A 14,539-nucleotide genomic window follows, 5' to 3' on the forward strand; every position below is an offset into this window, starting at 1 on the left:
TAATTCAGGCACATTCTAAACAAAGATAAGGACTATTTATAGAAACCACGTGCCCACAAAAACAAAGAAAATCAACTCGTGTTTTCCCTTAGTGGTCGCAAAAACATCAATACTTTACTTTGTAGCCATTATGTAAATTAAATTACTGATATTTATCCTTATTTTTCACTTTATAGCCCATAAAAATGATATTTAATATGTTGTTAGTCATCGAATTTTGTGAGACGCTCCCGGATAGACAGGAGCGGACTAGTCGGTCTCGCACCCTTGCGCGGTACAGTCGCGTCCCTTCGCCGCAAATAATCCCGCGCTTTATACTCTGTGCTAGTGTCATTTTTGAATTTAGAATCTTTTGTGAGCGTGTTAGTGTGTGTGACATTTGGATTTTTTTCTACGCACTATTATCCCCGGAATAAAACCTTTTTTGTAAGTAGAGATTATTAATTCTTTTTTTATTATATTTTTTTTCTCCGTCTGCCTTTATTTGACGGCGAATCGATTGTATGGGCTTTATACCCTGAAAGTTGAATAGAAAAATGTGTTTTTCGTACAAAATATGAATGAAAAGCACATTTTTCTTTTATGTTATGTAAATTTTTCGATTATTGAGACATTATTCTTTTTTTGTCACGCTTTATATCGGCCGTGAATCAATCGGGACTGTTTGCATTTATTTTTGCAACATTTGCGAGACAAATGGGTGTCTCCGACCTTTGTGTTTAAATAATGAGGTTTTATCACGATATGTCCATTTCATTTTGTTAATTTTGGTAGGAGGGTAAGCCTATTGCTAGTTAGGCAAATATTTCGAAGGTAGGGCTCGGTAAATAATGTACTCATGTTCTATTTTCAGGCAGGACTATTTATATCCAACAATATTTTTGGCTGACTTTGTACCTAACTTAAGTTTTTCGTGTTTATTAAAGCGTTAGCGAATTTATGATTCTTTTAAGGTGAACGAACGTGCTTCTATTTCGATATTTGAATTTGGAAAACGGCCTGTTATAGTATATTCTTTACTAAATTAAAAAAAAGATTTTGTTTCAAATTTGAAATAAAGAACGTTCCAGAATGTTCTTTATTCTTTATTAAATGAAAATATAAAGATTTTATTTCAAATTTGAAATACGCACTAACGTTCTTTACGTTTTAGAATGTTTTTTTAAGAAAAAAAGAAGCAATTGTATCAGGTCATTACATATTTTAATGAATTTAATAATGATGATTATTCTTTACAAAGATGCAATTGCCTTATAAATATCAATACAATAGATTTTGCAGGCATTTTGAATTGCATATAAGGCGATAAAAATCAGATATGTCGACTGTTTGTCTAGACTTGCAGCGGTCAATGACCTATCTCCGGCGCGCTGTAGTGACTTTCATCTCCCTATCGTAACGATTCCAAACCCCTTTTTAACCGACTACGTGTTGGTAAAAGTATTATTGTGTTGTTAAAACTATAATTGATTTATTGTAGTCTATTATGTGATTGGAATTGTTATTAATGATTGGTTTCTTTTTTTAACCGACTTCAAAAAACGGACGGATTATGACGAGGTTTATGGACCAATACGCGTGTTTTTTTGTTCAACGCGAATTTGCTGAAATGTCCCATAAGAAATTGTTTCAGATCGGTTCAGTAGTTTTTAATTTTAATAGGTTTCTTTTTTTTTTGCTATTATAACTTATCTGTATCGTATATTATACCAGTTGTATAAAGATCATGGTTTTATCACTTTAATTTCCATGCATTTTCTATTGTTTTATCATCATTTAAACTGTAAACATAATTGGTGATAACTGATTACTATCAGTCACCATTGCAATTGACAAGATAAAAACCGCTAGATTAAAGCAAAAACAGGTTAAAAAATAAGGATAATAATATATAATAAACAGGTTAATAATAATTGACAGTTTTAAAGGTAAATTCATCCATCTATAATATAATTTATGAAGCTTCACTTAAGAAGCGCGATTCGCAACGTCATGAGCAAGCAATCAGTCGGTGTCATTCAATCAATTAATAATCAATCATTTGAATTGGTGAATGACAGGATTTTATTAAAAAAATGAATCTTCATTCCTTACCTAAGTAAGTATTACATTTTTATTTTAATGTCCGTCTAGTTTATTTTAAAATATTAGACACGTATTTTTTTACTTCTAGGTATATTTTATACGTAGAAATTATGTATTTGTTTCCACTGCTAAACTATGATTTGTTTTGTCTAAGTAATGTTAAATTAAAAATACAAAATAAAAAAATAAATGTCTAATATTTTTTCATTACCTAACTGACGGACTAAATAGATTTTTAATTTTCATACCCCGTCACCATCCCTATTGTACTCGCTTTGACACGAACAACAACTAAAAATCAACTCTATCTGTTTAAAAATAAAGTATAAAAACGTATATTCACGTCTAGCCAGACCCAATCCAATCAGGCTCCAGCAGTAAATCCAGACAACACTGGCATTAAACACATGATATATGTTCTGTCCATAGAGTATTCACAGACAAATACACTCTGTAATTCTGACCGTACACAGTTCTCTACTTGACTGAATCGTCGAGTGGTCGTAAGTGCGATTGCCAGACGAATCCTGGGTCGGGCAAAGTATTACTGGGCTTTTTTCGGTTTTCGAAAATTTCTCAGTAGTAACAAGGAGTCTGGAATTGGGCCCAGTATATGGCAGTATGGCCTATGTCCAGCAGTGGACGAGAATAGGCTAATGATGATGATAATAATATGGCAATAGCCGCCTCCCTATGGACACTTGTGAACACCAGAGGACTTATTTATTTATTTATTTTATTTATTTACAAATTTACATATATAACATTACAGCTTACGCCAATACGTTATACAGCCAATAGAATAGTTAACGTTAAGATACAACTAAAAAACAAAAAAAAAAAAATACACCTAAATAGTAATTAAACATAGACAAAAAACATAAACACAAAAAATAAACATATCTTTAGGGACTTATAACACATGTGGTGAAAAGTGGGTGTACATTCTACAGTGGCATTACGTGCCGTAATGTGCACCTCTGCCTACCCCTTCGGGGATAAAAGGCGTGACGTTGCGTACATTTCTCTACTCTATGCCTTTTGGCAACGGTATTTTATATCCTGTGGCACCTACCACAGATAATTTCGATTCGACGCGTAATCAGGATTGCGATCTCGATGTGAATTCTAAATCAAGATGGCGGTGAGGATTTGAAATAAAATCATTCGATTTTTAATTCGAATTCGAAATTGTGTGATTGAGGATTTTATTTTAATGGTTACGGTTTGAATTTAGCGATTATTGTGACTTTTAATCGATTGTGTAGGTTTCTTGTTGTAATATTCTCAGCCCTAAAAATTTTTTAGGGGAGTGAACACTAATAATGTTTTCTTGGTGTTGTGTTGTGTATAAAAAATGGACACTTAAATTTTCGCTTGCTATAAAATTAAATCGTTTTATTAATAACAATTAAAATTGAATAAAAGCATTCTATTCTCTATCTTAGCGTTATATATTTCTTAACAAATAATTATTTATTACTAGCTGAACGTACTGCCTTAAACCTTTTAAACCTTCCCTGAATTTCTACAAATAATTCAAGACTTTTGGCAGACGATTTGGCAAACCTGTTCTCAAGTTTTAGCGAGACTAACGAACATCAATGGATTTCTATATAATTATGGAGATAGAACTAATCATACCTGATTAAATACTTTATACCGTTTTTATTTTCAAAAATCAAGGACAACGTATACCTCTAAACAAAAACACATTATTAAAGGAACAAAATGAAAAACCTACCATTTTCAGTACCGTTCTTTGACATCATAATGAGCTGTTTTACAGCGCTGAAACCTGAAACATTTGCTGAAAACCACAAGGCTAATTCTCTGAAAGTTTATTACATAGCGTACTGTAATTAGTGTGAGTACGAAGCATCTGTTGGCATAATAAACATAAATTAAATTTTCAACATTTCTCGAACATTCTGTCTACTATCTGGTGATTGTTTTAGGAAACTCAATTATTTTTGTTTTTGTGGCTGCCTTGTGTCGAGTCGAGAATGAAGAAAATCAACGGCCTTTTTTGTTGACTCATCAAGTATCAATCTGTTTTTTTCTTAAGGGGAAAATCATTCAATGTCTTCTCCCGTCTTGGGTGAGGCGAGAGGGAGTGTCAGACTCTTACTGACTAAAAACCACCCCGTTCCTTTACCTGCTTTTCGAAACGAAGCATGGGTAACCCACTAGTCAGTCCGCAGCTCCGGGTGCAAGCAGCCGCTGGTTGAAACTTCCGTCCAACTGCCTGGGGCCCTATTACAATTGTGTCAGAATGGTCGATCACTGAGCAGTGCGAGAGGGACGGAGCTATGAAGGTTGTATAGCTCCGTCCCTTAGTCTTAGTCTCAGCCTTAGTCTGCAATTGTAATAGCAGACTAAGGCCCCTGGTCTCGTCTAGTAGTCACTAGGAGAAGCCTATTAGTAGTGGACATCTTGTAGCTGAAAGAAAGGCCTCCTTACGCTCATTCCACTAGTCTTCGTAGAGCTTTATGTGGCCAATCCTTTTCGTAGGCATCGAGTTCATCCCGTCATCTCCTTCTGGGCCTGTCGAGACGTCTATTGTTGAATATGCTCCACTCAGTAATGAGTTTAGCCCAAAGTTCGTCCATTTTTTTTTCTTTATTTAAAAAATGTTTCCCCACATTAGGATTTTCTCCTGTGTCGTGGGTGGGTTTACAAACATACAATATCACATGCACATGACACCCAGATCTGAAACAACAATTTGTGGATCACACAAAGAGTTGCTACGTGGGGGGAAGCCAGCCCAGTCAGTATCTTATATATCGGTCTCATTTCATAACCAACACTTGGTGAAGGCTCAAACTGATGTAAATCTTGACCAGAATCAGACAGTAAGATCATAAATCTCGCACTCAAAGTTTACAAAACTACTAGAGCCAACAGTACGGACCTCATTGCGAATCCGTACATAATTAATGAGAGAACAGTTACAAGATAGTATTGTGAGAGAGATAGAACTATAAAGGAACATTCTAGATGTTGTTGTTACTGATTGCTGCTATTGAACGAAAATACACGGTTTTGTCCTGTAAAAAAATAGTTTACTATTTAATCATTTAACACATTGAACGCCGTGGTGGTCACCGGTGACCGACGTTGGCGGAGGATTTGCCTTCAACAGTTTTCTATTGGCAGTCAAAGACTTAAATAGTAAACTATGTTTTTTTGTAAATTCAAGAGAGGACGAAAAAAGGTTTAGATTAAAACTTCAAACACAACACTACCTTCTATTATAGCCGTGGCAGATACTTTTAGAATACCTTATATACACTATACTACTTTCGTAGAACGTTTTGGACTTCATCAGAGCTGAAGACTGGCCATCTTCTAGTCCCGATCTTAATCCACTGGATCAAAGTCAAAGTCAAAGCATTTATTTCAATTAATCCTAAATAAGGCACTTTTGAAACGTCAAATTGAATTGTCCGTCAGTCTGTCTGTCAGTGAAGCTAGGCGCTTGTTCCAAAGTGTAGCTTCGAATGGAGAAGAACGAGCAAGAAACTCCATCGTTACTCTTTTGCAGAAAAAAGGTTTTTTACAATATCTCTGATACACTATTTATCTATTGTATATATATGTAGAAACAATGTAACTACCATACGTCAAAACTAACGGGACAATAAAACCAATTTGTAAAATAAAAAAGCGGGTTATTTCAATAATCGGATCATGGTATATGGTCAGTTTTAGATAGTACAGGTTGCTCTAAACGCAATGATAAGGACTGTATTGCCAATGGAGACTAGTTCGAATAAGCTTTTTTTATGTTTAATTGTTGTATATTTATATAACACTGTAACTAACACTCTGTCAAAGTAATAAATGTTTTTTGCAGTTAAAAAAATGTTTTTTCTTTATTACAATATTTATGGCAAGACTATATTATTATTGGAAACATAAAAATTAAAACAACAAATAAAAACAAGCAGACAAGAGGCTTGTCGATCATTTTTATAATGTGCATCTCTGTCTACTCGACATACAGGGCTGCTGTATCGATCGTCTCTCTAGACAGCCCCTCACTCGGCGGGACCCTAAAAAACCCTCTTTACGTTTTGTTTTAGTATTTATTTACGTGTCTTTCAGAGTTTCAGATGACCTTTGAGCTCGGTTTTCACAAGGGACGGTTGTTAATTAAGTGTCCACGTGTATTTCAGTGGTGTTTCCAGTATGCTTGCTGAAGTATTGTAGCCTTAATGACAGTATGTGGCCTATTCTAGTAGCTCTACCTCGGCAGGGAAAATTACTAACGTAAAACGGCTGAAGGGATCGGTATAGAATTTGGAACAGGGGTATGGAATATGGTTTGGAATAACATATTGGTTACTATTTTTACATAACTAATATAAAGAAAAATAAATAAAATATATCTGACCTTTAGGCGTCGAAGCTCTAAAGGATTTACAATTTTTTTAAACAATTATCTTTTTCAACCGATTGAGTTGAAATTATGAACGTTTAATTTGCATAATTATAAATGTAAAGCTTGTTTTTAAAAAGGTTTGAATATTTTATTGTATCCAGTGTTGTAATAAACGGGATATGCTTTACAAAAATAGGTTAATGAATTAATTTTGACTTTAGCGTGAAACTTCATGATTCCCTAGAGACCTGCTGACCACATTTCGAGTGTTGAGTAAATTGTCTCTTTAAAACACAAAACGAGGACAATGGACTAGTTTGTTGGTTACAAAAAGTGTGTTAATGCGTAGACAGTACTCAGTACAGTACAGTACAGTAATAATTTGATTGAAAAAGTAAAAATTATATTTGTAAGAAACATAAAAGTTTGGGAAAATAAATTAAAACAAACTTAATGCGTCGAAAAAATTGTCCTCATTGTTAGTAAAAGTATATTATAGATCTTTTATCTTGTAAATGATATCTATTGCATATATTTTTTGCGTAAATAAGGTATGAGAGCTGGTACAAGTGTTGTTATAATTATTATTATACCTAAAATGCAAGGGTAGCTCGCCGCCTGACCAGAATCAGACCCGCGCGCTTCATAGAGCTATTAGACCACTAAAGATGGGGCCCAGTAGGGCTGATGACTATCTAGCAGTACTAGGAGCTGTGGACTACCAAGCGGGTTTATCGGGGCTCCGGCTCGTAAAGCAGGAGTAGGAACTGGGTGGTTTTTAGTCAGCAAGAGTCTGACATTCCCTCTTGTCTTGACAATCTAAGTCTGATTAAAACACCAATAAAATTATATACCAAACTAACTGATCAGGGATACTTCGTACCGCCTCAAACATTTTGTTCTCACCTTTTAACCTTCCTTGGACTTAAACAACTCCTCATAAACAACTCCAGACCGAAATTAGCTTAATCGATGCAGCCGTTCCCGAGTTTTAATGAGATTTACGAATACAATATATAAATTAAAATTATAATGCAAAGCTAGACGAGCAAAACTCCCAAGATAAACGCATCTAATATTATTAACATTTTCCAATATTTGAGTTCTTCCTACGGTACTACAGCCCCTGTTCAAACAACCAGAGGCGGCGCTTCCTACGAGTATCTCCTGTTTACAACATAATAAACTAAATACCGAGACACGTTGCGTGTATTTAGTTAAACCCATTGGATTTAGTCGGTCGTAAAGATATTACGGACCGGTTTCGTTAAAACCTCCGCTGTACTAGGGCGGAACCGTGATGATTAAATTTAGGTTTTCCCCCTTTGTGTGTATTCATGACGATAGATAGATCAGATTTTTTGTAAATACTCTTGATGTTGATGACCATATAATATGATTCGTACTCGTAGAATAGTGTGCTTTACATCGAGCGAAAACGAAACGAGAGCGCTTTTTGATTGGCCGGCGCGAATGAACCAACTGATTTATTTGAGTCGGCCAATCAGAGCGCTGAATGGGTTCTCGTTTAGATTTCGTTAAACGTAAAACAAACTCGTAGTAGAGCTTACTACGAGTTTGTTTGGCTCTGATAGGTTTATTCGAACCGACAAATCAGAGCGCCGAACGCGCTCTCGTTCCAATTACTTTAAACGTAAAGCAAACTCATACTAAGGGAACCGATCTTTTCCACAATTTCCTACATTAAGGATATCAAATGAAATGACTTAATTAGTAATTAATTAGGTAATAATTAATTATTAAGGAATTAATTAGGAAGCGTACGTTTCTATTAGTAATCGTGAATACTGAACAGCTGTTGATTTCCCATGTATTAAAAAATAAACTGTATTTCTTTGATATGTTATTATGTCTCAAGTACGGTTACCATTAAACCTACGTTTAATGAAGGAAATTAAAATTAAAAATCTATTTAGTCCGTCAGTTAGGTAATGAAAAAATATTAGACACGTATTTTTTATTTTGTCATATAACAACAATAGTTAGATAAAACGAATCAAAGTTTAGGAGTGGGAGCAAATAAGTCATTTCTACGTATAAAATATACCTAGAAGTGACGTCACGCGATATTTCAAATCGATGTATCGTCGAAAGTATTTGTTTCCGTAAGAAAATAAAAAATACGTGTCTAATATTTTAAATAATCTACAAGACGGACATTAAAATAAAAATTAGTCATCTACCCTATTCTATTATATCCTACATTCAAAAAGATATGAATGCTTTTGAGTAATATACATATACACACATAACTATATGTACATATTATGTGTGAATAGAGTGATATCTTTACTATTTACTATACATTAATATTCTGCAGTATGCATACAAAGCAAGCCGTAATATTAATCCAACATTGGTCCGTTAGTCAACAGATAGTTTGAATTAACTAATCTAAACTAATAAATAGAATTGGAATGTCTGTTTGTAATATTGAATGCTGCCTGACGCTGCTCATGATGAAGAGTTCCTCTGTGACTCGAAATTAATTTATTTATTAACGCTTACCAACTAAGATACATACTTTCTTAAATTAAATTACTAGAGCTTTTCTTCATTAATAAATGTTAGTAAACCGTGATTCTTAATTAATGTAGTATGTAGTACGACAGTAATAAAAAAATATATATATATATAAATAAAAAAAGTTATATTATATATATCGAAATAATGAGAACTTTAGCCCACTTGTTCGGATCTTAAAAGACGTAGAATTATATTAAAATATACATAAAAATAGTAACTTATAGTATAGTATAATAGTAAATGAGTGATTCAGCATTGTTTACATCTCAGTACCCTTAGGTGACCTTAGGAGGATAAAGGTCGGATCACAACGACCTTACCGAAACGCTGACATTCAGCGAAGATGTCCCACCCTTTCATATTGTGAATCATATCGACGCCTGTCAAAATACAATATTATGATTACAATCTTTTATTTAACTTGCAGCGTATATGTGTATGTGTGTGTAGTGAAATCTTGCTATTATAATATTTCGAAGCTAGAAGAGCTAGAAGCTTTGAAGATATCTTCGACCGATTGAGCCGAAATTTTGTATACATGTTTAGTTTACATAACCATTAAAGCTACGCGTCTACAGGCCCGCATCGTACGCATCGCACAACTGCGTCCACCGATCCGCACCATACGGTTCGCAGCATCGGCAATGCCTACATGCGATGCGTACCGATTTCGTCATACGGAATGCGTACGATGCGTGCGATGTGTACGATGCATACAAACTTGTTTTTAATTAAAATTTTGTGATTGTTACCACGCGAACTCCTCATGCGCGTATCGCAAGCCCAGTTTATCCCACGGGAACACAGACAAAACCGCTGGTCGAAAATAGCTTACAATAAATAAAGCTCGCAGTAGTCGCAGTCAATAGAAACTCGATACTACTTGAATGTTGCAATAACAAGTTTCTGAAGTTTTCCAAGCAATATCCAAGGGATTATAGTTTTTCTTTCAAGTTTGTATTATTACTCGTATTGTTTTGTAGAGCGTTTGTCTGTCTGTATACTGAAGCAAGTAGTATGAAGAGATACCATAATGTAATTGTACACTGTAACAATATAAATAGGCCCTGTCCAATGACGTTATAATAAAAAAAGGTGTAGATAGGTTATAAGCGCTCAGAAAGTCAAACATTAAAATGTAGACAATTGGCGCTCCCCGTAAAGTGTCACGCGTTATGTTAAAGGGAAATCCAGTTATGACATCTCCTCTTTGTATTTGTTTCATGGATTGAGCTGAGCCAAATAACATTAAAGCGATAATCTCTCTACAGAATCTGATCATTGAGATAGACACTGATTATTGAGTTCCAATTGCTTTTTGAGGGGTAAAATTATCCAATGACTTCTCCCGCCCTGGGCGAGGCGAGAGGGAGTGTCAGATTCTTACTGACTAAAAACCACCCCGTTCCTACTCCTGCTTTTCGAGCCAGAGGCCCGGTAAACCCGCTAGGTAGTCCGCAGCTCCGGATCAGGAATTCCAATCACTAGGTACATAATATTGCAGAATTTTATACCAAAAAATATTCACTTAATTAAGTCGGTATCAGATCTCGTACTTGCCGGACTGTATTTCCTGCAGATAAGACGAGATGAAATGTAAAATGAATTTTCCATTTCATCAATGCATTTTCAGTTTGAATGTTGTAAAAATTAAGTTCAATCGACTGCCGTACTTAATCATTACTTATTAAAGATTTTGTTCCGAAAACGTTTGCTAAAGACTGGGTTAAGTAACCATTACATTATTCTAAGTACGCAGGGCTAGCAATTTGGCATTTATGCTGTACTGGATATTTTTTGGTGCAACCAAAAATTAGTATTTTTAGTTGGTTTTTGTGTAAGTATACCACTTTTATTTTTGTTTTATGCCTGACGGTTGCACCAAAAAATGTGTGTTCTGTTTTATTTCTTATTTTATTTCACATGTACTGTTTGTGTCTGGTTTTGTACGAAACAAATGTTTTTTTATTTCTTTCTTTCAATTTATTTACTAGTTACTTAGGCCATGCTATCAGGTTTCATCCAGGCACAAGACGTCTACTATTGAACATAGGCTTTTCCTAGTGACTACTAGGCAAGATCAAGTCATTTGGATGGAGCTTACAAGCGACAGCGGCCGGCGGCAGCGGCAGCCTGCCTAGCGGGTTACCAGAGCTCAAGCTCGAAAAGCAGGAGTAAAGACTGGGATGATTTTTAGTCAGTAAGAGTTTGACATTCCTCTCGTCTCGTCCAAGGCAGGAGTAGACATTGGATGATTTTTCTCCTCAATAAAAGCGGCTGTCTGCAGTCGGACTAAAAACTATCTGAAAGTTTAACATTATTCATAACTAGTAATTAAATAGCAAATGTTTCTCAAAGTTGAACACTACAGTACGAATATTTAATACTAAAATAGTCTTTTAACTTTGTTCGCGATTGTAATTTCCAGTCGTTTCAGTGCAAGTCAGTCTGGCTAAAGTTTTCAGACTGTCTGAACCAGTGGTATTCAAAGTTTCGCCGCTGCCACAATTCATTTTTATAGTTTGTGGTGCATGTTCTTTGATGTTTAAATTTTTTTTGAAGTTGGATTCAGGATTTTGCAAAAAATAAGGATAAAAAAAGACATTTATACTTTTTTATTCAACGGTAAATTCAAAATAATGTGTAAATACTTTTACAGGTGCAAGGTGCAATTTATTTGTTTCTTTTTGTGTTTAGTACAAAACTTCGCAGCTATCTTAAAGGATTTACCTTTTGTTATGTGGTTTTCCTCTTATTTACTGGTTTTGGACATACTATAGTTTAGGTGCTAGTCGTTGCTATGATCACCTGATGGTAAGCAATCGCCGCCCTCAATGGACACCCAAAACACCAGAACCGTTACAAAAGCATTGCTGGCTTTTTGTAGCTTAGGAATTTCAGAGTTGTTGAGCATTTGGAAAATTGGAAAGGGGTGTAATTACGCCTCCGGTAACCTCACTGACACAACGTTAAATTAAAAAAGAACTCAATACAATACACCAAATTTTTACCTACCTTAGTTAAAAGATACACGTGTTTCTAAAACTCAAGGTTTCTACGATTCTAGGTTATCCTAATTTCGTTTACGTGCGCAATAGATTGCCATCATGGCTGCCACTCCTGTAGCTTTCATGTGCTATTTCAACTAGGGCTTGCCCCGTCACGAATTAACAAAGATACTCTACATTATTCTGTTCGCATTTAGGATTTTTTAAATGGTAATAGGAAAATATGTATTTTACTTGGCCTAATTCTTAGTATGAGTTATATTTTTAAAAAGCCAGCAACGCGCCTGTCACTACTCTGGTGTAACGGGTGTCCATGGTCGCATGGCGCTGATCGCTTACAATCAGGTGACAAGTATGCTCGTTTGCCCCCTATTCCATAAAAAAATATTTTTTAAGTGGGATAATCATCCCATGATTCCTCCCGCATTGGGTGAGGCGAGCGGGACTGTGAGACTCTTACTGACTAAAAACTTACTTCGTTCCCTACTGTATGGCAACAGGATTACTTCTATTAAATGGAGATAACTGGTGCAAAGTGGGTGTTACGTCGTATAGGTAAGTGCATTGCAGCCAAATCCAAACCTGCAAATAGCTTAGTAGTTTACCGGAGCTCTGGCTCGAAGCAGGAGTAGGAACGGGTTGGTTTTTAGTCAGTAAGAGTCTGACACACCCTCACTTAAAGGCGAGAGAAGTCATTGTATGACTTTCCCCCTCAAAAAAGTCCGAACTTCGGGTCTTATAAATGACGTTACTTATTAAGATTCTACTGAAATGTTCATAGTATAAGTTTATCTAGGAGACATAGTTTTAAATACAACAAAATATAAAACAGAAATACTTACTAAGATATTATTTACACCCTCTTAAATGCGGTAAAACCTTTATTTGTGTGAAAAATACCAGACCTCCTTACGACCGCGTGGCGCACCACACCTGCCCTCAATGATTTGTTGCAGACACGCCACATTTCTGGCGCTAAATTGTGGTTGAAGATATATTACGGACTGCCTGACGGGTTACCGGGGCTCCGGCTCGAAAAGCAGAAGTAGGAACGGGGTGGTTTTTGGTCAGTAAGAGTCTGATACGGGTCTGATCCCTCTCGCGTCGCCGAAAGCGGGAGAAGACATTGGATGATTTTCCACTCTTAAAAAAAGTGCACAAAATGTTGCTCTATCTACAGTTCACTGTAAACTTTGCAGATTAACTAAAAAAAGTGAGTAATTGAATCACTTTAGCGCGATAATACACGTAACCTCACGCCTGTCTCCTATGGGGGCAGAGACAATGAAATGACAGTTGCTACGAATCTTACATATATTATATCTTCATCAATAAATATCAGTGTTACGCCATAACGTAAGCATTGTTTCACGTCGTTTTCGGTGAGGCCGTGGTATCACTCCGGTCGAGCCGGCCCATTCGTGCCGAAGCATGGCTCTCAAAACTTGTATCATTCACAGTCCTATAAAATACGCCTCCGAGCTATCGTGGCGAATCAACCAGTTTAATACGACATGCAACACCAACTTCAAACTATTTGAGGACAATCAACAACGGATCTTCATTTAGGACGGTACACAACCAGCCTTCTAATTGAAATTGGCATGAATATGACGTCTTCATTACCGAGAGAGTTGGGCCGTTACTAACGCGAGACGATATTTCACTCCCACAGGACAAACTTAAAACTAAGTAGGTGCTTATATGATACGGCTAAGTTTTGGTTAGATTTGTAATGAATAAGCGGAGAGCGGGGTATTATTGTTTACTAGCTTCTGTTAGTGGCTTTGCCCGCGTACCCTTGGGATAAAAAGTAGCTTATGTGTTATTTTAGACTATAAACTATCCCTGTTCCAAATTTCATTCCGATCCCTTCAGCTATTCTGGCGTGGTGTGACGTAACAACAAACATTCGCATTTATAATATTAGTGAGATTATTGTATTTTTTAAACAATGTGCTACTCCAAAAACTTAAATTATTAAAATTTGGACGCAAATACGTCATTTCTACGTATAAAACGTACCTAGAAGTGACGTCACGCGATATTTCAAATCAACATATCTTCGAAAGTATTTGTTTCCTCAAGAAAATAAAAATACGTGTCTAATATTATAAAATAATCTACAAGACAGACATTAAAATTATAAATTACTCATCTACCCTATTGTTAATAAAATAACCTGTAGTAACACGACACAACACATACTTCAATAAACCGCTAATCGCTTACTTTACCACCCTTGGTTCTCCGAAGCCCATCGCCAATTTGTACCCCCTTTCGACACGTGAAGGGTTCAGATATCAAACATTATCTATCTCGGTATACATCCCCCTGTTTCTCGGTAACAGATTTTCGACCCCTCACAACCCTCTTTAAGGGATTTTGCTCCTTTAAGAATAGTTTAAGATTGCTTCCTTTAGTTCGCTTGGCAGTTTTGTAAGTTTTTGACAGTTTGCTGTTCTGTTGGGGTTGTTTTTGGATCTTGGTTTAAAGTTTAAGGGGAATT

The 14,539-nt window shown here is 35.7% G+C and overlaps 1 protein-coding gene across 1 annotated transcript in view; it reads left to right on the top strand.

Moving 5' to 3' along the window:
* The first annotated feature begins 256 nt into the window (after positions 1–256).
* LOC118276666 (sperm surface protein Sp17) overlaps positions 257–14,539 on the top strand; it is a 192,488-nt gene continuing 178,205 nt past the window's right edge. The window contains exon 1 of the mRNA XM_035595089.2: positions 257–426. The gene's annotated coding sequence lies outside the window, so the exon portion shown is untranslated. The remainder of the gene's footprint in view (positions 427–14,539) is intronic.

The sequence above is a fragment of the Spodoptera frugiperda genome, chromosome 17 (genome assembly GCF_023101765.2).
Source record: "Spodoptera frugiperda isolate SF20-4 chromosome 17, AGI-APGP_CSIRO_Sfru_2.0, whole genome shotgun sequence".
In the NCBI taxonomy this organism is placed as follows: domain Eukaryota; kingdom Metazoa; phylum Arthropoda; class Insecta; order Lepidoptera; family Noctuidae; genus Spodoptera; species Spodoptera frugiperda.